The 22,105-nt window shown below is 42.6% G+C and overlaps 1 protein-coding gene and 1 pseudogene across 1 annotated transcript in view; one reads left to right on the top strand and one right to left on the bottom strand.

Annotated features, from left to right (window-relative positions):
• The window catches only part of Reps2 (RALBP1 associated Eps domain containing 2), a 321,626-nt gene that overhangs the window by 11,475 nt on the left and 288,046 nt on the right, over nucleotides 1–22,105 (top strand). The gene's annotated exons all lie outside the window — the stretch shown is intronic.
• LOC126512698 (BTB/POZ domain-containing protein 10-like) lies at nucleotides 12,242–14,211 on the bottom strand (annotated as a pseudogene).

The following is a 22,105-nucleotide window of genomic DNA, read 5'->3' as shown; positions in this document are numbered from 1 at the left end:
AACCAGTCTAGCCAAATCAGTGAGCTCAGATTCAGTTAGAGACCTTGTAACAACAACAACAACAACAACAACGAAGATCTGAGTTTCATTCCTCAGAACCCACGTAAAAAACCAGGCATGGTGGCAAACTTTTGTATTTCCAGCTCTGGTGATGACAGATAGATCCGTGAGGTTCACTAAGCAGCCAGCTTAGCTTGTTTGACAGGTTCCAGGTCTCAGTGAGAGACTGTCTCAAAAAGTAAGCTGGATATCTCTTGAGGAATAACACCCAAAGTTGAGCTCCTGGCCTCCACACTCAAATACACACACATGTTCCCATACCTACACACACATCTGCAACTGTGCACTTGTGTGCCTACACACACACACACACTCTCTCTCTCTTTCTTTCTCATACATACATACACACACAAACAAGCATACCACTCTGATACATACACAAAGAAAACAACCATAAAAAATGTTTATTAGCAACTCTCCTCACTCCAGCTAGAAACAATTCAAATACCTGTCAGCAGGGGAGTGGACAACCAAATAATGCTATCATTATCCAGAGGAGTACTACTGAGTGATGAAAAAGACTTGGTAAATAGGACAGATGTGATAACATCACAAACAGGTGTGGTTGCTATCAAAATGCTTGGGAGGCTGAGGCAGGAGGATTGCTGAAAGTTTGAGGCCTCTACACAGTGAGATTCTATCTCAAAGACTCATCAAACTGTATATTATTTAATTTTATTTTTCACTCTATCTATCCATCATCTGTCTATGTTGTGTGTGTGGTCAGAAGACAACTTTGAGAAGTAAGTTTTCTCCTTCCACCTCATGGGTTCCAGGGGATGAGGTTAACTCATGAGGCTTGATGGTAGTCATTTTGCCATCTGAGCTAGCTTGCCAGTTCTGACTGTATATTAAAATCTGTGTTTTCTGGCCATATATGTGGCACACACGTGTAATCCCAGCACTTGGAAAGTGGAAGCAGTAGAATCAGTTCAAGATCATCCTTGTCTATATAGTAAGTTCAAGGTTAACCTGGGCTGAATGAAACCCAGTTTTTTTAAATCTATGTTTTATACTATTTGTATATATTATTTTCAATATATTTATGTATGTGTTTTAATGGGGATTGCATGAGAACTGTAGATTGCGTTTGGTAATATGTATGGGCATTTTCACAATATTAGCTTGGTTCTGTGAGCATGGGAATTCTGTTCATCTTAGAGGTTCTTTGATTTTTCTCCTCGCTGTTTTGACATTTTCACTTTAGAGCCTTTTAAGTCCTTTGTTAGATTAATTTCTAGACATTAAAATTTTTTCAAAGCTAGCGTGGTTGGGCCTTTTCTCTTGATTTCTTTCTCATTGTGTTCATTATTTGTGTATTGAAAAACTACTATTTTGTATGTTGATTTTTCTGAAGGTGCTTATAAATCCCAAGAATTTTCTTAGGGGCAGTAGTGCACACTTAGAGTCTGGAGGTGGGTGAATCTGGAGTTAAGTCCACCCTCCTCTACATAGGGACCATAAGGAAAATTGGGGCCATATAGAATCTTTGCTCAAAGCAATAAAAAAGTGTCTCTTGGTGTAGTTTGCTGAATTTCCTATGTCTATGGATCATATAATTGGAAAATAGGGATAGTTTGATTTCCTTCCTCCCTCCCTCTCTTCCTTTATTTTCCTTTCAAATGATCTCATGTAGCTCAGGCTGGCTCTGAACTCACTATGTAGCCAAGGATGACATTGAACTTCTGATTTACCTGCCCCGATCACTTGAGACTGGGATTATACACGTGTGCCGTCATCATTGGTTTATGTGAGGCTAGGGATCAAAGCCAGGGCCCTGTTTATGCTAGGGTGTGTTAGTTACTGTTCTATTGCTGTGCAGAAACACCGTGAGACTAAATGAGAAAAATGGAAAACAGCTCCACTAAGATCAGGAGTGAGAAAACATACCTTGTCACCAGGACCAAGGCATTTAGTACAATATTTGCTATAGGTTTATCACACGTGACCTTTATTAGGTTGAGGTATAATCCTTCAAGGACTTTTATCATGAAAGGATGTCAGACTTTAACAAAGGCCTTCACTGCCTTTATTGAAATAAATCATCATGTGATGTCTGTCCTTGAGTCTATTAATGTGGTGCATTATAAATATTGATTTGTGCAGACTGAAGCATCCTTGCATCCCTGGAATGAAATCAGACTGATCATGATAGTGATCATTTTGATGTGTATTTGAATTTAGTTTGTATTTTATTGAGAAAACTTACATCCATATTCATCAGAACAATTGGCCTTTAATTTTCTTTTTCCGTTGTTTCCTGTCAGGTTTTGGTAGGAGTGTGATGCTGGCTTTGTCAAATGGATTTGGCTCTGTTCCTTCCCTCTCTGTCTTATGAAATAGTTTAGGAGCATTAGCATTAGTTCTTCTTTAAAGGTCTGGTAGAATTCAGCTGTGACTCCATCTGGGCCTGGGCTTTTAAAAAATGTCATTTATATTTTAACTTGAAAAATAAAGAGCCATTCCAAACCTCACATCCTACCCAAGAGAACATCTTCCCAGACATCCTGAAGTTAAAAAAAAAAAACAAACCTTTTTTGAAAGGTAAGACCTGCTAGGCTTAGCACTTTACAGACTTATATTGTGGCTTTATCCTATGGCAATCTGTGGGTTTCTTTATCTGTTCTTGAGGCACGGTCTCACTTGGTAGCCCTGGATGACCTGAACCTCATAGAGATTTGTTTGCCTCTGTCTCCGAAATGCTGGAGTTAAAGTTGTGTGCTACCATGCCTGGTCTGTCTGTCTATCTATCTATCTATCTATCTATCTATCTATCTATCTATCTATCTATCTATCTATCTATCTTATTGTGTATATGTGTGTATGACGTGTGTATGCATGCATATGCCATAGTGTGTGCGTACGTGCATAGTCCATAGTGTGCACGTGTATCAGAAGACATCCTGTGGAATTGGTTTTCTCTTTCCACTTCTATGTGCAACTTGGGTCAGCAGACTTGCTCAACAAGCACCTTTACCTAATCAGTAACCCATCTCAGCAGCCCTATTCTCTCTCTCTTTCTAAAAGGGTTACTTTATTTTTATTTTGTGTATATGGGTGTTTTTCTCTGAGTATGTGTGTGCTCCATATATATACATACAGTGCCCTGAGACACCATCAGATTCCTTAGGACTGGATTTACAAATGTTTCTGAAATGGCTGAAAGACACTTAAGGAAATACTCAACATCCTTAGCCATCAGAGAAATGCAAATCAAAACAGTTCTGAGATTCCATCTTACACATGTCAGAATGGCCAAGATCAAAAACATCGATGACAGCTTATGCTGGAGAAGATGCTGAGTAAGGGGAACACTCCTCAGTTGCTGGTGGGAGTGCACCACCATAGTCACTTTGGGAATCAGTATGGCAGTTTCTCAGAAAATTGGGAAACAATATACCTCGAGACCCAGTAATACCACTCTATGGCATATACCCAAAGGATGCTCAACCATACTACAAAGACATGTGCTCAACTATGTTCATAGCAGCATTATTTGTCATAGCCAGAACCTGGAAACAACTAGATGCCCCTCAACCAAAGAATGAATAAGGACAATGTGGTGCATTTATACAATGGAGCATGACACAGCAGTAAAAAAAATAGTGACATCTTGAAATTTGCAGGCAAATGAATGGATCTAGGAAAAAACATTTTGAGTGAGGTAACCCATACACAGAAATACAAATATAATATGTGTGCACTCATAAGTGGCTTCTAGACATAAAGCAAAGAAAAACCAACCTATAGCCCACAACCCCAGACAACCTAGACAACAAAGAGGACCCTAAGAGATACATACATGGATCTACATAGGAAGTAGAAAAAGACAAGATCTCCTGAGTAAATTGGGAGCATGGAGATCATGGGAGAGGGTAGAAGGGAAAGGGGAGGAAGAGGAGAGTGGAGAAAAATATGTAGCTCAGTAAAAACAATAAAAATTGTTCTTAAAAACAAAACAAAACAAAAAACAAATGCTTGTGAGCTACGTTATGGGTGCTGAGAAATGAACCCAGGTCCTGTGGAAGAGCAGTCAGTATTCTTATCCACTGAGCAATCTCTCCAGCCCTCAGAGTCTCTTTTGAGTCATATTCTCTCTCTCTCTTTTTTAAAGAAGAAAGCATAGTATTGTTTTTACATTTATGCATGAATGTATGTAGTGTGTGTGATAGCATATGTATGTATAGAAATCAGAGGACAATTTGTGTGAGTCAGTTTTTTCCTTCTACCATGTAGCTTTTGGGGCTCAAACTCATATTGTCAGAGCAGAGTGTGGTGGCTCACGCTTTTAATCCCAACACTCGGGAGGCAGAGACAGGTGGATCTCAGTGAGCCTGGGGTACAGAGTGGGTTTCAGGACAGCCAGAGCTGCTACATAGGAAAACCTTGTCTTGAAAAAACCAAAAGCAACAACAACAACAACAAACCACAAAAACTACAAAACAGACAGACTCATATTATCAGACTTAGAAGCCAGTGCTTTCACCCGCTGAACCATTTTGCTAGCCCATGTTTGCTTTTTCAAATTGCCATATCAGGTGCTGTGTAACTACTTACTTAGATCATATTACTATTTATATCAAACTCAAAAAATGAATAAACTCAAAAATTGCGTATGGTGATAGCTCAATTCAGCCAGTTCCTCCGTATGCTATCTCAGTCACCAGAAGACTGACAGGTGAATGGCTTGTCAGTTACGAAAAGAGTTCATGGAGTGCACAGCTGAGCTTGTGTGTAAAGCCAAACAGAAAACTCAGCATGTGTACTTCTAGGGCTCACAGTAGGTGCACAGGTGGTATCTTCCGGTGGTCTCCCCCACTGGTGTTGACATCCATAGTACACTCTTTGTCCCTAGAGCTCAAGTTCAAGGCTTCTCCACAAGGCAGTATTTTTTTTTTAAAGAAGCTTGAATTTGAAATTATATAGCCATGACAGCTAGCCTCCAAATATGGCATCAGTATTTATGTTGGGTTGTAACACAGCTCAGTGGTAACAGCCTTACCTAACATATATGTCCTGCATTCTATGATCAGGAAATGGGAACCAGCTTGGATTTCCATCAACAGGAAAATGGATAATGAAAATGTGGCATATATACATACTGGTATTTTATAAAACCAGGAAGAAAAATGAAATCATGAAATTTACAGAAAAATGGGTGGATCTGGGAATTATTCTATTAAGTGAAGTAGTTCATACTCAGACAACTGTCCCATGTTTTGCTCACACATGGATCTTAGTTTTAGGCTGATCTGGAACTCACGATGTCACCAAGGATCACCCTGATCTTCTGATTCTCCTGCCACTATCTCTCAAGTGCTGGGATCGTAGGTGTGCAACCTGACTCCTGGTTTATGTGGAATTGGGACTGGAACCTAGGGTCTTGTGCATGCCAGAGAAGAACTCCGACATCTGAGCTCCCTCCTAAGCCTTGTCTTTGGACTTCTTCTAGAGTCACATTGAAGCTGTGACTTGACTTTGGTAGGAAGTGAAGAGGCTACTAGGAGCCGGAAATATTTCGAGATCTCCTCACTTTCTCTTTTTAGTGTTTGGACGTTTTCTTCACAGAAGTTTACACTTCCTTGGTGAGATTTATTCTTAGATTTTTGTTGTTGTTGTTGTTGTTGTTGTTTTGTTTTGTTTTCTGACACAGGGTTTCTCTGTGATACAGCTATGGCTGTCTTGGAAGTCCCTATGTAGACGAGACTGGCCTCGAACTCACAGAGATCTGCTTGCCTCTGCCTCCCGAGTGTTGGGATTAAAGGGCATGCACCATCACTGTCCCCTGGCTAGATTTTTTTTGGGGGGGGGACTGTTGTGATTGAGATATTTTCCTTAATTTATTTCTTGGCAGTTCTTTACTAATATGTAGAAAACCTTCTGGACTACATAAGACCCCTTTAAAATCCCCCCAAACAGAAAAAATAAATAAAGGTTTTGGCCACCTTTATGTTGTAATATAAAATCTAGGGAATATTAATATGCTTTACTAATAATTTCCTAAATATAAACCTTTAAACATTAATCCAGAGCCCTCCCTTCCCTTGAAGGCTTTCAAAGTTTATTGATGCAGGAATGCAGAGAAGGGCAAAGCATAGGGTTTAAGCACCACAATAGGCTTTGAAATGCATTTCTGAGGCTGTACTGGACAATGAAAAGCATCTCTACCTTACAGCTTACTTAATGCGAGTCTAGAATGGCAACACTGCCTTCTCTCCCTCCATCCCCACTTTCTTTTACTCCCTCCCATGCCCTCTTTTATAGTTTTCCCCTCCCCTATGCCCTCTTTCTTTTTTCAAAGAGAGACTTCTTCACATAGAGCCTCATTTTGATGGGTTTGGAGTCCTGGAAGCATGACCACCCTACGTTCTCCTAAAAGTGGACTTTGAGAGCTTGTTTGGAGGTCCTAGCACGAGAATGTACCTACTCATAGACCCTTGGCGCAACAAAAGGCCTCCCGTCTGCGCCAAGTTACCCTTCTGCATCAGGCCACATATTGGGGAAGGTGCATGTGGAGTAGTGGTGAGGGGAGAAACGGGACAGCCACTTAGCGAGCCAGATCAGTGGAACTGACCTCGACAATCAGTGAGGTGACAGATTTTTACAGAAATCGACCCATGCATGTCTCCAAGGACTCCAGTATTCCATAAACATGTTTTCACATCTCCTGGGAACTCTCATTTAGGAAGAGAAAAGTTGCAAGTCACTCTTGTGTTCCACCCTGAAATTGCTTTTTTGAGGGTGAGTCAGGATCTTGTTCTATAGCTCAGCCATGCCCAGAATTTGCAATCACCTTGCCTCAGCCTCTCTTCTGTCATGATCTGATCCTTCCTCAAGCCTTATCAAACTCTCATATGGAAAGAAAGTTATGGAAGAAGCAGTGCGGGCCTTAGAAATTCTCAGCAGGGCTATTGGGAAGGCCAGAGGAAAGGAGTGATTCCATAGGAGACAGGACTAGACCTGGCGTGGGAGACAGGCAAGCCAAAGAGATTGGAGCAAGAAACAAAGAGCTCAGCAGGGCTTTGTGGCCCTGGAGGTGTGTGTGAAGGTGTGTGGAGGGCTGTTTCAGGCAGTCAGGGAGCCACATGGGCAGGATGGCTCTCTTGTTCAACTGCCTGATGTTGACACCCATCTGTTCCATTTATGCACTGGGACTTATTGCATTTTTTGTTTGTTTGTTTGTTTGTTTGTTTTTTGAGTCAGGGTTTCTCTGTGTAAAAGTCCAGGCTGTTCTGGAACTCACTTTGTAGACCAGGCTGGCCTCAAACTCACAGAGATCTGCCTGTGTCTGCCTAATCCCCAACCATCCACTTCTCCTCTGTTTCTCTTCACATATGGGCAGGCCTCCCATGGATATCAACCAACCATGATATATCAAGTCACAGTGAGGCTAGTCACCTCCTTTTCTATTAAGAATAGAAGAGGCAATTCAGTAGGAGGAAAGGGTCCCCAAAGTAGGCAACAGAGTCAGAGACAGACCCTGCTCCCACTGTTAGGAGTCCCACAAGAAGACCAAGTTACACAACTGTAACATATACGCAGGAGGCATGGGTCAGTCCCATGCAGGCTCCTTGATTGTTGCTCCAGTCTCTATGAGCCCCTATGAGCTCACGTTAGTTGGTTCTGTGGGTTTTCTTGTGGTGTCCTTGTCATCACTGGATCCTACAATCCTTCCTCCCCCTCTTGGGCAGGATTCCCTGAGCTCCACCTAATGTTTGGCCGTGGGTCTCTGCATCTGCTTCCATCAGTTGCTGGGTGCAGCCTCTCTGATGACAGTTGGCTAGGCACCAATCTATGAGTATAGCAGGATATCATGAGGAACCATTTCATTGCTTATTTTTTCAGCCATGTTTGGTTCTATCCTAGGTCTCTGGGCTATCCAGTTTCTGTGGCCTGCCCTCAGGGATGGGCTCCTTCTCATGGTATGGGTCTCAAGCTGGACCAGTCATTGGTTAGTCACTCTCACAATCCCTATGCCCTCTTTACTCCAACACATCTTGTAGGCAGGGCAGGTTGTATGTTGAAGGTTTTGTGGCTGGGTTGGTGTTCCAATTCCTCCACTGGAAGTCTTGCCTGGTTACAGAAATGGTAGGTTCAGGCTTCGTATCCCCTATTGCTAGGAGCCTTATCTAGGGTCACCGTGATAGATTTCTGGGAGTTTCCACTGCACTAGGTTTTTAAGCTCATCCCAGAAATGCCTCTGATTCCAGTTGTCTCTCCCAGTACTCTCTCCCTCTATCCTCCCTGCAACTTGATTCCTTCTGTTCCCATCCCCGGGGACACCACCCCCATTTCAGACCCACCCCCAGTACCATGTCTATTCTGTTTCCCCTTCACAGTGAGATTTATGTGTGCTCCCTTGAGCCCTCCTCGTTACCTAGCTTCTCTGGGATTGTGGACTGTAGGATGGTCATCCTTTGCTTTATGTCTAATATCCGCTTATGAGTGAGTACATACTGTGTTTGCCTCTCTGGGTCTGGCTTACTTCACCCAGAATGCTCTTTTCTAGTTCTACCCATTTGCCAGCAACTTTCATCACACATTTTTTATGTAATTCTTTCTTTTTAAATTCATATATTTATTTTACAACCTGGCTGAATCCTCTCCCAATTCTCCCCTTCCAGTGCCTCTCCCCCATTTCCCCCTACAACCTTCCATGTCTTTCTCTTCCATCTCCATCTAAAAAAGGTTGTCTCCCATGAGTATCACTAAAACACGCCATATCAAGTTGCAGTAAGACTAAGTATTTCCCATGTATTAAGGCTGGGGCAAGGCAACCCAGTATGAGGAATAGGGACCCAAAAGCCAGTAAAAGAGTTGGAGACAGGCCCTGCTCCCACTGTTAGGAGTCCTATAAGAAGACCAAGCTACACAACTGTTACATATATGCAGAGTACCTAGGTCAGTCCTATGCAGGCTCCTTGGTTGTCAGTTCAGTCTCTGCGAGCCCTTATGAGCCTAGGTTAGTTGACTGTGTGAGTCTTCCCATAGTGTCCTTGATACCACTGGCTCATATATTCCTTTCTCCTCTTCCTTCTCCTCCACAGGATTCGGAAACTCTGCCTAATGTTTGGTTGTGGGTCTCTCTGTCTACCTCCATCAGTTGCTGGATGACAGCCCTCTGATGGTAATTGGCCTAGGCACCAGTTTAGTCACAGGAAATGGCTACTTAGCCATTATTGTTAGGAGTCTAAGCTAGGGTCCCCCCTATAGCCTCCTGGGAGATTCTTCTGTGCCAGGCCTCATAATTCCTGACCTCATAATGCCTCCCTCCAACAGTCTCCCTTAGCAATCACCTCCTCCGTGCTCCCAACCTGATTGCTCATGTTCCCATCCCCACCTGCCTCAGTCCACTCATCAAATCTCTTCTATTTCCTCTTCCCAGGGAGATCTGGGTGTCCCCCCATGAACTCTTCTTGGTACCTAGTCAATCTGGGTCAATGGATTGTGGCATAGTGATCCTTTACTTTACAGCTAATATTCACTTATGAGTTAGTACACACCATGTTTGTCTTTATTGGTCTGAATTACCTCACTCACGATGATATTTTATAGTTCAACCCATTTGCCTTCATATTTCTTGGTGACCTCGTTTATAACAGCTGAGTAATACTCCAATGTGGAAATGTACCACATTTTCTTTATCCATTCCTCGGGAGAGAGACATTTAGACTGTTTCCAGGTTCTGGCTATTACAAATAAAGCTGATATGAACATAGTTGAGCAAGTGTCCTTTTGGTATGATTGAGTATCCTTTGGGTATATGCCCTAGCATGGTATTGCTGGGTCTTTTTTTTTTAAATATTTATTTATTTATTTATTATGTATACAATATTCTGTGTGTATGCTTGCAGGCCAGAAGAGGGCACCAGACCTCAATACAGATGGTTGTGAGCCACCATGTGGTTGCTGGGAATTGAACTCAGGACCTTTGGAAGAGCAGGCAATGCTCTTAACCATTGAGCCATCTCTCCAGCCCGGTATTGCTGGGTCTTGAGGTAGATTGATTCCCAGTTTTCTGAGGAACTGCCACACTGATTTTCAAAGTGTCTGTACAAGTTTGCATTCCCATCAGCAGTGGAGGAGTGTTCCCCTTGTTCCACATCTTCTCCAGCATAAGCTGTTGCTTATATTTTTTTTTATCTTAGTCATTCTGACAGGTGTAAGATGGTACCTCAGAGTCGTTTTGATTTGCATTTTCCTGATGGCTAAGGATGTTGAACATCTATTTCAAGTGTTTCTTGGCTATTTGAGTTTCTTCTGTTGAGAATTCTCTGTTTAGATTTGCACCCCATTTTTATTGTTTATAAATGTTTATTTTCATTTAGGGGGTTGGTTACAAATTGGTATTGTTCATGGTCAATCTCTTTCTAAAAGAAGAAGGGAGATATGATGGGAAAAAGGGTTGAACCCCATTTTTTGATTTTTATTGAGCTTTACATTTTTCTCTCTGCTCCCCTCCCTGCCTCTCCCCCCTTCAACCCTCCCTCATGGTCTCCATGCTCCCAATTTTCTCACGAGATCTTGTCTTTTTCTACACCCCATGTAGATTAGATCCATGTATGTCTATCTTAGTGTCCTCATTATTGTCTAAGTTCTTTGGGGTTGTGATTTGTGAGCTGGTTTTCTTTGCTTTATGTTTAAAAACCACCTACGAGTGAGTACGTATGATAACTGTCTTTCTGTGTCTGGGTTGCCTCACTGAAAATAATGTTTTCTAACTCCATCCATTTTCCTGCAAAATTCAAGATGTTGTTATTATTTTCTGCTGTGTAGTACTCCATTGTGTAAATGTACCACATTTTCCTTACCCATTCTTCAGTCGAGGGCATTTAGGTTGTTTCCAGGTTCTGGCTATGACAAACAATGCTGCTATGAACATAGTTGAGCACAGATACTGAGAGAAACAATTATAAATGGGACCTCCTGAAACTGAAAAGCTTCTGTAAACCAAAGGACATGGTCAACAAGACAAAATGACAGCCTACAGAATGGGAAAAAAATCTTCACTAACACCACATCAGATAGAGGTCTGATCTCCAATATATACAAATAACTCAAAAAATTGGTCATCAAAAGAACACATAATCCAATAAAAGATGGAGTACAGACCCAAACAGAGAACTCTCAACAGAGGAATCTAAAATGGCTGAAAGACATTTAAGGAAATGTTCAACATCCTTAGGCATCAGAGAAACGCAAATCAAAAGAACTCTGAGATTCCATCTTACACCTGTAAGAATGGTCAAGATCAAAAACACTGATGACAACTTATGCTGGAGAGGATGTGGAGTAAAGGGAACACTTCTGCCTGCCTCTGCCTCCGAAGTACTGGGATTAAAGGTGTGCACCACCACTGCTTGGCTTATAGAAACTTTTCAATTTCATGAAGTCCCAATTATTAATTGTTGATTTTTAAAAACAATGGAATTTTATTTTGATGAAAAACTCGAGTTTAACAAACATTTAGTAAATGAAGAGCAAATAGTTCATTTTCTTATCCCATAACTCTTAAGAAAAAAAACATTAGTAAATAAATATCTGAACTGATTAAGGACAAGGCAAACTGGACAGTAAACCTCCTGACGTTCACCCTTCCTGCACATGACTAAAGGGGTTCAGGGCTCTGGAGATGAGTGAACCGACATTAGGAGCATCAGATCTCTTCTCATCACTCAAACAAACTCAAGATAAATATGTTTTTGCTTCTTGTGGGCCAACTACCCATACTGTACTGAGGAATACTCTGATAGAAGCGCTTGCATTATACTGTGTGCCACCCCTCTAACATGGCTTCAACAGCTCCATTTAACCACCGTCTATAAAGTGTAACTCTTAATATTCTGCATTTTATCTGGGGCATGATGAGTACCAATCTACACTGAAAGTACCCCAGCTGCCAATTCCCACGACTTCTGAGACCGAGATGTGTGAAAAAGGACTGTCCCCGTACAAAGAACCAATTCCACAAACCTACTGGTAAACAAATACATTTATAGAACTGGAACCAGGATGCTAAAGTTGTACTCATTAAAAAACCATTCAGCTACCTTTGGTCTTTAAAAAAGCCTACACTGCAGTATCCTAAACATGTGCATCTCACAATGAAGAAAAGTGGCCTCGCAGTGCAGAATGAGGAGTACGACGTCACTGTGAAGAGTAGCAGGCTGTGGTTTCAGCATCACAGCACGGGATTCTGGGCGTCAGGATCGAGGTCATTATTGCCCGAGGCTGGGGAGGATCTCCAGCTTATCCACCTGTGGAGTAGGGTGCATGACTACCAGCTGGTCCTGGGGAATGTCTGCGGCAGGCGCCGCCAGGTTGGTGATAGATTTACTCTCTTCACACACTGAAAGTCTACATGCCGACTCTTTCCTTCCTTCTTCTCCCAGGACATTCGAATAAAGGGTCTTTGGACATAGTTGTAAATGACTTCGGGGCGACCTCCTGGCCTTTACTTTTTCTTTGTAGGTAGGATAGCCTTTGATTCCCAATCTAATCTTAAGACCCCTCTCCTTCAAAACTGATTTGGCCACATCTCTGTTTTCAATGTACTTGAAAAATCTATAAAATTTTGTGCTATAGATAATTTGTGAATACTCCTCTCCCATCTGTGGTGGATACTCCTCGTCCCAATCAACCACATCATCATCTGTAAGCACCACTATCTGGCACTCTCGTTCCCCACTCTGGGCACTCGCTACCATGAGAGGGAGGATCATTTCTTCCAGATAAAATTCAAATCGTCTACAAGCACCATCGTTTGATAGCTTGTGCATAAGGGCACTGAGATCTCTACATTTAATTGTACTGTATTCAAAAGAGACACAAAGGCAATCGCAAGCTTCTCTCAGCTCAGGAATAGGTATGCCATCAGGACAGCGGATGATTCCTGTTTTATAGTAATCCAAAATAGATCGAAACACAGTAGACCCGATTCCTTCTGCCACCTCATACTCTCCCTTTTCATTAGCACGTTTGAGATTATGTTCTCGGCCAGATCCAAACATCCTGCCCAGCACTGTATTTGGCCGTGCAGTGAAAATGGCCGGGTCCCAAAAAGAGGAACATGGGATGTTCTCACTCATATTTGGTTTCTAGCCATAAATAAAGGACATTGAACCTATAATTCGGGTTCTTAGAGAAGCTAAATAAGAAGGAGAACCCAAAGAAAATCATATAGGCATCCTCCTGAATATTAAACTTCATCAGGCGATGAAAGGAGACAGAGACAGAGACCCACATTGGAGCACCGGACTGAAATCTCAAGGTCCAAATCAGGAGCAGGAGAGAGAGCACGAGCAAGGAACTCAGGAATGCGAGGGGTGCACCCATACACTGAGACAAGGGGGATGTTCTATCGGGAACTCACCAAGGCCAGCTGGCCTGGGTCTGAAAAAGCCTGGGTCAAAACTGGTCTCGCTGAACATAGCGGACAAGGAGGACTACTGAGACCTCAAGAACAATGGCAACGGGTTTTTGATTCTACTGGACCTATTGGTTTCGTGGGAGCCTAGGCAGTTTTGTGGATGCTCACCTTACTAGACCTGGATGGAGGTGGGTGGTCCTTGGACTTCCCACCGGGCAGAGAACCCTGATTGCTTTTTGGGCTGACGAGGGAGGGGGACTTAATTGGGGGAGGGGGAGGGAAAGGGGAGGCGGCGGTGGGGAAGAGACAGAAATCTTTAATAAATAAATAAATAAATTAAAAAAAAAGAAAATGGCCGGGTCCACGACAAATCTGGTGTTGTCTACTATCAGTGTTACTCGCTCAGATGTCCTCACGCCCCGCGCGCCTTCTTTTGCGTTCGCATACACAAACACCATCTCCCCGGATGTCGTACAGCTACCATCTGAGCTCGACTGACTGCTGTTTCTGCTGCTCCCGGCACTGCTCACGGAGCCATTCGGGGACGCTCTCTGAGGACGAGGATTGCTTGGACGAGATGAACTATGACCTTTCTCTCGTTCAACGTGGTGCTGTCATGTTGGTGAGGTCACATTTCGAATACAAGGAGTAAGCTGAGACTCTGCTCGCTCATGAGAGGACCTTCGTCTGTCTCTTGATCGCCCATGTCCCCCACTAGCACCGTGCAGACTCATTTTAGCGTGGTTGACTCCTCCCTTAGCAACATGTGAGGCAGTGTTCCAATTCCTTCTCCCTCATAGAGGTCCAGCCTGCTCAGATAAATCACCCTATTGTGATGTGCCCTATTGTGACGCGCCCTCTTCGGGTTGTCGCTGTGGTGGCCCAAAGAAGATAGGAGAGGGGCGGGGCACGGGGTTACTCTGCCCTGCCGGCCCCTGAGACGTCCACTGAGTGTCCTGAGTGTCGAGGAGAAGGGCTATCAGATGCTCCACCAGCTGTGCCTACCAGAGCTGCCCTGGCAGGTTGCAGGCCGGCTCCTTAATTGTTGATCCTTAGTGTCTGTGCTATTGGTGTTCGTTCAGAAAGCTGTCTCCTGTGCCAATGTGTTTGAGATTATTTCTCACTTTCTCTTCTGTCAGGCTCAGTGTATCTGGATTAATGGGTCTTTGACCCACTTGAACTTGAGTTTTCTGCAGGGTGATAAGTATGGATCAATTTGCATTCTTCTATATGTTGACATTCAGTTAGACTATTCTTCGGTTGAGGGACATCTAGGTTGTTTCCAGGTTCTGGCTACTACGAATAATGCTGCTATGAACATAGTTGAAAGGACTCAGTAAATAAGGCAAAATGACAACCTATAGGATGGGAAAAGATCTTTACCAACCCCACATCAGACAGAGGGCTGATCTCCAAAATATATAAAGAACTCAAGAAATTAGATATCAAGATATCAAATAATCCAATTCAAAAATGAGATCTAAACAGAAAAATCTCAAAAGGCCAAAAGACATTTAAGGAATTGTTCAATATCCTCGGTCATCAGGGAAATACAAATCAAAATGACTGATAAACCATCTTCACATGACAGAATAGCTAAGATACAAAACATTTGTGACAGCCTATTTTGGAGAGAATGTGGAGTAAGGGGATGCACAGCCACTTTGGAAATCGGTATGGCGGTTTCTTAGAACATTGGGACTCAATCTACCTCAAGGCCCATTGATACCACTCTTGGGCATATACCCAAAGGATGCTCAGTCATAACCCAGCTCCTATCATTTTTATGTTCAGTCTTTTCGTGGTGTCCCAGATTTCCTGGATGTTTTGTGTTAGGAACTTTTTAGATTTAACATTTTCTTTGACCAATGAATCTATTTTCTCTAGCGTGTCTTCAATGCCTGGGATTCTCTCTCTCTATTTCTCTTTCTCTTTACAATTTTTTATTAGATTTTTTAAAAAAAATACCAATCCAAATTCCCACTCCCTCTCCTCCTCCCATTCTTTCCACACACCTTCCCACCCCACCCCCTCCAATTCTAAGAGAGGGCAAGGCACCTTGCCCTGTGGAAGGTCCAAGGCCCTTCCCACTACATCTAGGCTGAGCAAGGTATGCATCCAAAGAGAATAGGATCCCAAAAAGCCAGCACACGCAGTAGAGAGAAATCCCAGTGCCTCTGCCAGTGGCCTGAGATTCTCTCTTCCATCTCTTGTATTGTTGGTGATGCTTGCTTCTGTAGCTCCTGTTCGCTTACCCAGAGTTTCCATTTCTAGCATTCCCTCAGTTTGTGTTTTCTTTATTGTTTCCATTTCCATTGTCAGGTCTTGAACCGTTTCCTTTATCTGTTTGGTTTTTTTCTTGGTTTTCTTTTAGGGATTTATTGGTTTCCTCCATATTTTGTTTGCCTTTTCCTCAATCTTTAAGAGGTTTGTTCACATCCTCTTTAAGGATCTCTGTTATCTTCATAACATAATTTTGAAGGTCATTTTCTTGTGCTCCAGCTGAGTTGTATTGTTCAGGTCTTGTAGCTGGGCTCTGGTGATGCCATATTGATTGTGTTCTTGCACTGGTGTTTAGATATCAGAATTTGGGATGATTTTAAGTCTAGGTGTTGATTCCTGCATTTTTTTGGTTGGATACGTGTTTTGTTCCTTGATTTCTCTTTCCTCTCTGGTCTCCTGGCCTATTTGGCCAAGAGTTCTGGTGACTAGCATGTCATTGGGTTCAGTAGGGAATCCCCTCTGTTTTTTGGGGGATTTGGGGGTTTCTTAGATCAGGCTTGGATTCGCTGAGCCTGAAGTCCTCTTCTGAAGTTGTAGATCAGGATATGGAGACCAGGAAGGGGAGGCAGACTGGGACCTCTAGATTAGGTCTTGCCTCTGCTGTCCCTAGGTCTAACCTGGCCTCCAGTACAGCTGCCAGTGCTGGGGTCCCCAGATCCATCCTCTGCTCCAGTAAGACTGAATTTCTCTGAAGTCATAGACCTGGAGTTCCTATATTCAGCCTGGCCTCTGGGGTTTCTAGAAGCAGCCTGGCCTCCAGTAAGACTGCTGGAGCTGTGGGCCCTAGCATGGACCCCAGAGGGACTGGTGCAGTCTGGTGCTGCTGGACAGGCTTTAAGGAGTGTTAGGTGGTGGTGGGTAGTGTCTTGCCTGGGGTTCCTTGGTCCTGCCTGGCCTCTGGTAATGCCAAAGACCTCTTCCAATGTAGTAGGCCAGGATAAGGGGTTGAGGGGTGGGGGTGAAGTCTGGGGTTGTTGGACAGGCTTAAAGGGGTTTAATGGGCAGTGGGCAGTGTCTTCTCTGGGGTCCCTAGGACTGCTCCAGCCTCTGGTATAGCTGTGGGACCTAGTGTGGAGCCCGGGGGAGAGGGCATATCTTCCTGGCCTTGTTGTCATTGAAAATTCAATTTAGTTTTTAAGTTTTTTTTTCATTTTTATTTATATGCAAATATGCCCGTGGTCCTGGTATCTTTTGTGTGCAGAAAAGGGAATTGGATTCCCTGGAGCTAGAGTTTCAAATGGTTGTGAGCCGTCTGACATGGGTACAAGGAACTGAGCCCAGGTCTTCTGGAAGAGCAGCAATCAATGAAGCTTTAATTTGCATTTCCCCGATAGGCCCAGAGATCTTGCGTGTTTTTTGAGGTATCCATTGGGCATTTATATTTCTCTTTTTGAGAACTGCCTATTCCTGTTATTGGTCCATTTATTGATTGAATGGTAGTGTTTTGGTGCTTAAATTTTCACAATTTTTTAATTTTAAGAACAGACTTATTTTTTTTGTTTTGCCTGCATGTATGTATGTGCACCACATGTGTGCCTACTGCCCATGGAGGTCAGAAGAAGGCATTAGATCCCCTGGAACTGAAGTTATAGATGCTTGTGAGCCACCATGTGGGTTCTGGGAACTGAACCCAGGCCCTCTGCCACAGCAGCACATGCTCTTAACTGTGGAGTCATCTCTCCAGGCCCCACTAACTTTCAGTTTTTTGTATATCCACGATATTAATCCCTTCTCTTATGTATAATTCGGCATACTTCCCATGTTGTCAATTGTCTCTTTACTCTGGTGATTCTTTGCTGTGTAAGAGCTTCTTGATTTCATTTGTCAGTTCTTTTTTTGTTTATTATTATTATTATTATTATTATTAATTAAAGATTTCTGCCTCCTCCCCGCCACCGCATTTGTCAGTTCTTGAGATTATTTCCTATTCTACAGAAATCCTTTTTAGAAAGGCTTTGCCTGTGCCCATGTCTTCCAGTGTTTTCTCTAGGTTTCAAAGTTCCAGTTCTAACATTGTGGTCTTTGATGCATTTTGAACTGATCCAGAGAGAGCTGGATGTAGATGAATTCTGCTACATGTGGAAATGCACCATTGTTAAAGTTCGCTATTTGTTCTCCAGTATGTTTTTGATACCCCTTTTCACAGTTCAGGTGGCTCTAATGGTATGTGTTTATTTCTGAGTCCTCTATTCCATTGATTTGCACCTGTATTTTTGCAAGTACCATGCTGTTTTTCTTATTAGGACTCTGTAATATAATTTGAAGTTAGGTATTGTGGTACCTGGTCTTTGAGAGGCTTAGTTAAGACAGTCTTCAAAACTCATGTTCTTCTTGCCTCCCTTTTCTGGGTATTGTGAATGCAAGGGTGAACCACCACATCTAGTTTTGCAAGAAATCTATTGGGGAAATGTCAGGGGAAGGAAAAGGTCAAGGGAGAGGAAGTAACGTGGGAAGTATTTCTAATTATGTTGCAGGTCACACACTCGTGCAAAGGGAGAGGAGAATGGAAGAAGGCCGAGGAGGAAGTAGTTCAGGCTTGAGAATTCTTAGCCAGGTTGATGGGGAACCTGGAGTAGATCAACCCTTAGATGCTATACTTGGTGGAACATGCTTTTCAAAAATCAGCTTTTTGGAGGTTGAGATAGAACTACCATAAGTTTGGGGTGAGCCTTGGCTACACAATTCATTTTATTCTAGCCTGGGATTTATACTGACTTTCAGGTGAGCCTTGTTATAGAATGAGATACTGTTTCAAGCATCCATTCCTGCAAAATAAAAGCCAGTGAAGTGTGGTTTGTCTGTAATCTCAGCACTTTGGAGCTGAACCAGGAGGTTCAGGAGTTCAAGCTCAGCCTCAGCTACATATTGAGTTCCATGTCAGCCTGGGCTATGTGACACTCTATTAAAAACAAAACAAAACAAAGAAACTACCCAAATAAAAATGCTTAGGGCTTGATCAGATTTACGTAGGAATATATAATCTAGGGGTAGTTGCACATTTTCCTGTTGACATTTTACAAATGTGTACCCTAACCCAGAGGTCTCCTTTGCCTGGATGATTTTCAAGTTTATTGATGCAGTAGAGAGAAAGGTAACTGTAGCCTTAAGGACCAAAATTGGCTCAGAAATGCATTTCAGAGGGTATGTTACAGAAGAGAAAATAAACACTATCTCTTCACGTCATCTAGTTTTGCTGACTCAGCAGGACTCCAGCCTGCCAATCTTGTATTTCCACCCCTCTCTCTTCCTCCCTCCCTCCCTTCCCTCTATCCCTTCCTTTTTTCCTTCCTTTCCTTTTTTTTTATTTTTCACAACAGTATTTCTCTGTGTAGCTCTGGCTGTCCTGGAACTCGCTCTGTAGACTAGGCTGGCCTTGTACTCAAGAGATTCACCTGCTTCTGCCTCATGAGTGCTGGGATTAAAGGTGTACATGGCCACTGCCTGGCTCACTCTTTCTCCCTCCCTCCTTCCCTCTCTCCCTTCGTCTTCCTTCCTTCCTTCCTTCCTTCCTTCCTTCCTTCCTTCCTTCCTTCCTTCCTTCCTCTTTCTTTCTTTCTTTCTTTCTTTCTTTCTTTCTTTCTTTCTTTCTTTCTTTCTTTCTTTCTTTTGTAATAAGACAACTCTCCCCACGTAGTAACACATCTGGGTAATAGATGAAGTCTTGGAAGCTAGCTTGCTTATCCTCCATTCTCCTACAAAGGGACTGTGGATGTCTTTTATTGAAGTTCTAGTATATAAGCACAGTTACTCACACACACTTGATCAAAGAACAGTCTTCTATTGGGGAAGCTCATCTGCTTCTGGATGGAGCCTGTAGCTTGTAAACACTAAGTCTGGAGGGAGGAAGGGGCTACCTGCCTAGCTGACTAGATCAGCCAAATCAACTCTGGCTACAACCACAGTTGCAGGCATTGCAATAAGATTCTTCTCACATCCAAGAATTCCCACGTTTTTATCAACATGAGTTCACATCCTCTGGATATTCCCCCAAGGAAGAGAAAGGCTGAAATCACTTTACTGCTCTATCTAGATCATTCCTTCTGGAGACAGACTCTTGTTATGTAGTTCAGGTTGGCCTAGAACCTGTAGTCTTCACACCTCTACCTCTCTTCGATGACACACAAGAGAGTGGCTGGAATCTGCTGCAATTTTACTGAATTCATGTTTTCATTATATAGTACTCAAGCCCAATAAAGACTTCAGCTGGGAAGAGCAGCTTTAGTGAAGATTGGCTAAAAGACCTAATAAATGTTCCAATTTTGTTGTTGCCCTTCAGCAACTCTTTAAAAATGGTTTTCTATCTGTGGTCGTGACACCTTTGGGGTCCAATGACCCTTTCACAGGGGTCACATATCAGATATCCTGCATATTAGATATTTACAGTATGATTCATAACAATAGCAAAATGACAGTTATGAAGTAGTAACAAAATAATTTTATGGTTTGGGGGTCATCACAACACAAGGAATTGTATTAAAGATTCACAGCATTAGGAAGGTTGAAAATCATTGCTCCATGAAGATTATAATGGTCATGGCCTCCCTCACTGCAATAAAGCTGTAAACTCAGGTTGGCTTCTCAATAGTTTATCTTGGTGAGTTGGGGGGTAGATCCAGCATTGGGCATAGTCTACAAGCCCATTCTTTTGCTCTGCATGAGGACAAATGAGATTTTTGCATATCAACGGGTAGAACCTTAAGAAAACTGGGTATGAGACAGACTCATAACTACCGACTTGCAAAGAAAGAAGCATCTGAAAGGAATGGCCCTATTTTTTTTCAGCCAAATAAAACATTTATTAAGTGTTTATGATGTGTAAACACGGATATCAGGGAGATGGTTAACAACATACTAAGTATGTGTAAGCACACAATTGCTTCTACTTCCAGAATTCCAATTTATACACATGGACAAAACTACACATCGAATTGAAAGAACTTCAGCTCTTCCTGAAAAACCAATATTATTGTCATCAATTAATGCAGCACATTAACTGTAGAGCAGTAGCCTTTGTAAACCCTGCTCAAAAACCATGTATGCATAATGCTGATTTATAGACCAGGAAGAGGCAGTAAACTGGGAAAACCACAATTATTTGGAGAAAATCTATAGGCTGCAGAGTTGGAAGGAAAAGAAATGAAGACGTGGAATAAGGCATCAGTTGGTGGGATCTGGGAAAGAAGTGAATTGTTGAAGTGAAGCATGGTTGCAGGTTGACGGCGTGATGATAAAGTGTCAGAGGGGGTGGCTTGTTCAGAGACATCATCTTGGATGGGGGCAGAGATCCCAGGGTTATTTGATGGGAGATGAGGTATAGAGTCATGATTTTTTTTTTCCTTTCTCTGAGATAGGGTTTCTCTGTGTAACAGCCCTAGCTGTTCTGGAACTAGCTCTTGTAGACCAGGCTGAATGGCCCTAGTTTGAAACAGCTTGATTTTGTTTGCGAGACAGAGAGGCCAGGAGTTCGGAGACAGGAGCAAGAAGGCCAGCGGAACTTTGAGGCATTGGAGTTATATAGCATTTAATTTTGTTTGTTCTTATTGTTTCAATATAGATGTTTAGATTAGTATACAAAGGAACAGAAATCATTATAGTGCCGTGGACTGGCTCAGGGGAGCCACTCAGACCTTGGGAGAAGCAGGGTCCTGGTAACAGGAAGGCACAAGTTCGGCGAATGACAGACAGACACAACACACAAGAGAGTGGTTGGAATCTGCTGCGATTTTACTGAATTCATGTTTTCATTATATAGTATTCAAACAAAGAACAAATCAGAAGGTCATGTATCATTGGTTGGCACAGTATGAAAGCTTCTTTCAGTCACATCAGTAATATTTAAGAAAAGTACATTATCAGGAACAGGTGTTAGACATAAAGCATCCTTAGAAGAGGAAATCTTGTCCTTGAGAACGTAAACCTCAGACAAGTGGTTTCATCTTATGAATAGAAAGTTTCTGTCTCATTATCGCTATCATGGCCCTTCCTCCTCCTAACCCTTTATTTTATCTAGTGACCAAATATACCTAATCAGTTCTCTGCACCTGCTGAACTATACTTTTTAGTACCTTCTTATGCAGCAGACATCATGGGGGTTGGGATCTAGCAAGCCTATCCAGAAAGTTCAAAGTATAATATAAGTCTTTGTCCATCAACATTAACCCATCTATTCCCTTGCTCATCATACACCCTGTGTATGACAAAGGTTTTGCTGTAGTCTTATACATTCCCATACTGTGCTTCCCTATCCCAGAGCTGTTCCTGAAGAGAATGATCCTTGTCTTGTATATATAAAGACTATCATTATTATGAAAGAGATTGTGCAAAGCTCATATGATGCATAGCCAGCTAATCGAGAAACCCGTCTATGCCTCAGCCGTGGCTAATACCGGGCTG

The sequence above is a fragment of the Alexandromys fortis genome, unplaced genomic scaffold (genome assembly GCF_014885135.2).
Source record: "Alexandromys fortis isolate MF-2015 unplaced genomic scaffold, M_Fortis_MF-2015_v1.1 scaffold_120, whole genome shotgun sequence".
NCBI lineage: Eukaryota > Metazoa > Chordata > Mammalia > Rodentia > Cricetidae > Alexandromys > Alexandromys fortis.
This window is presented reverse-complemented; position numbering and strand designations above follow the sequence as displayed.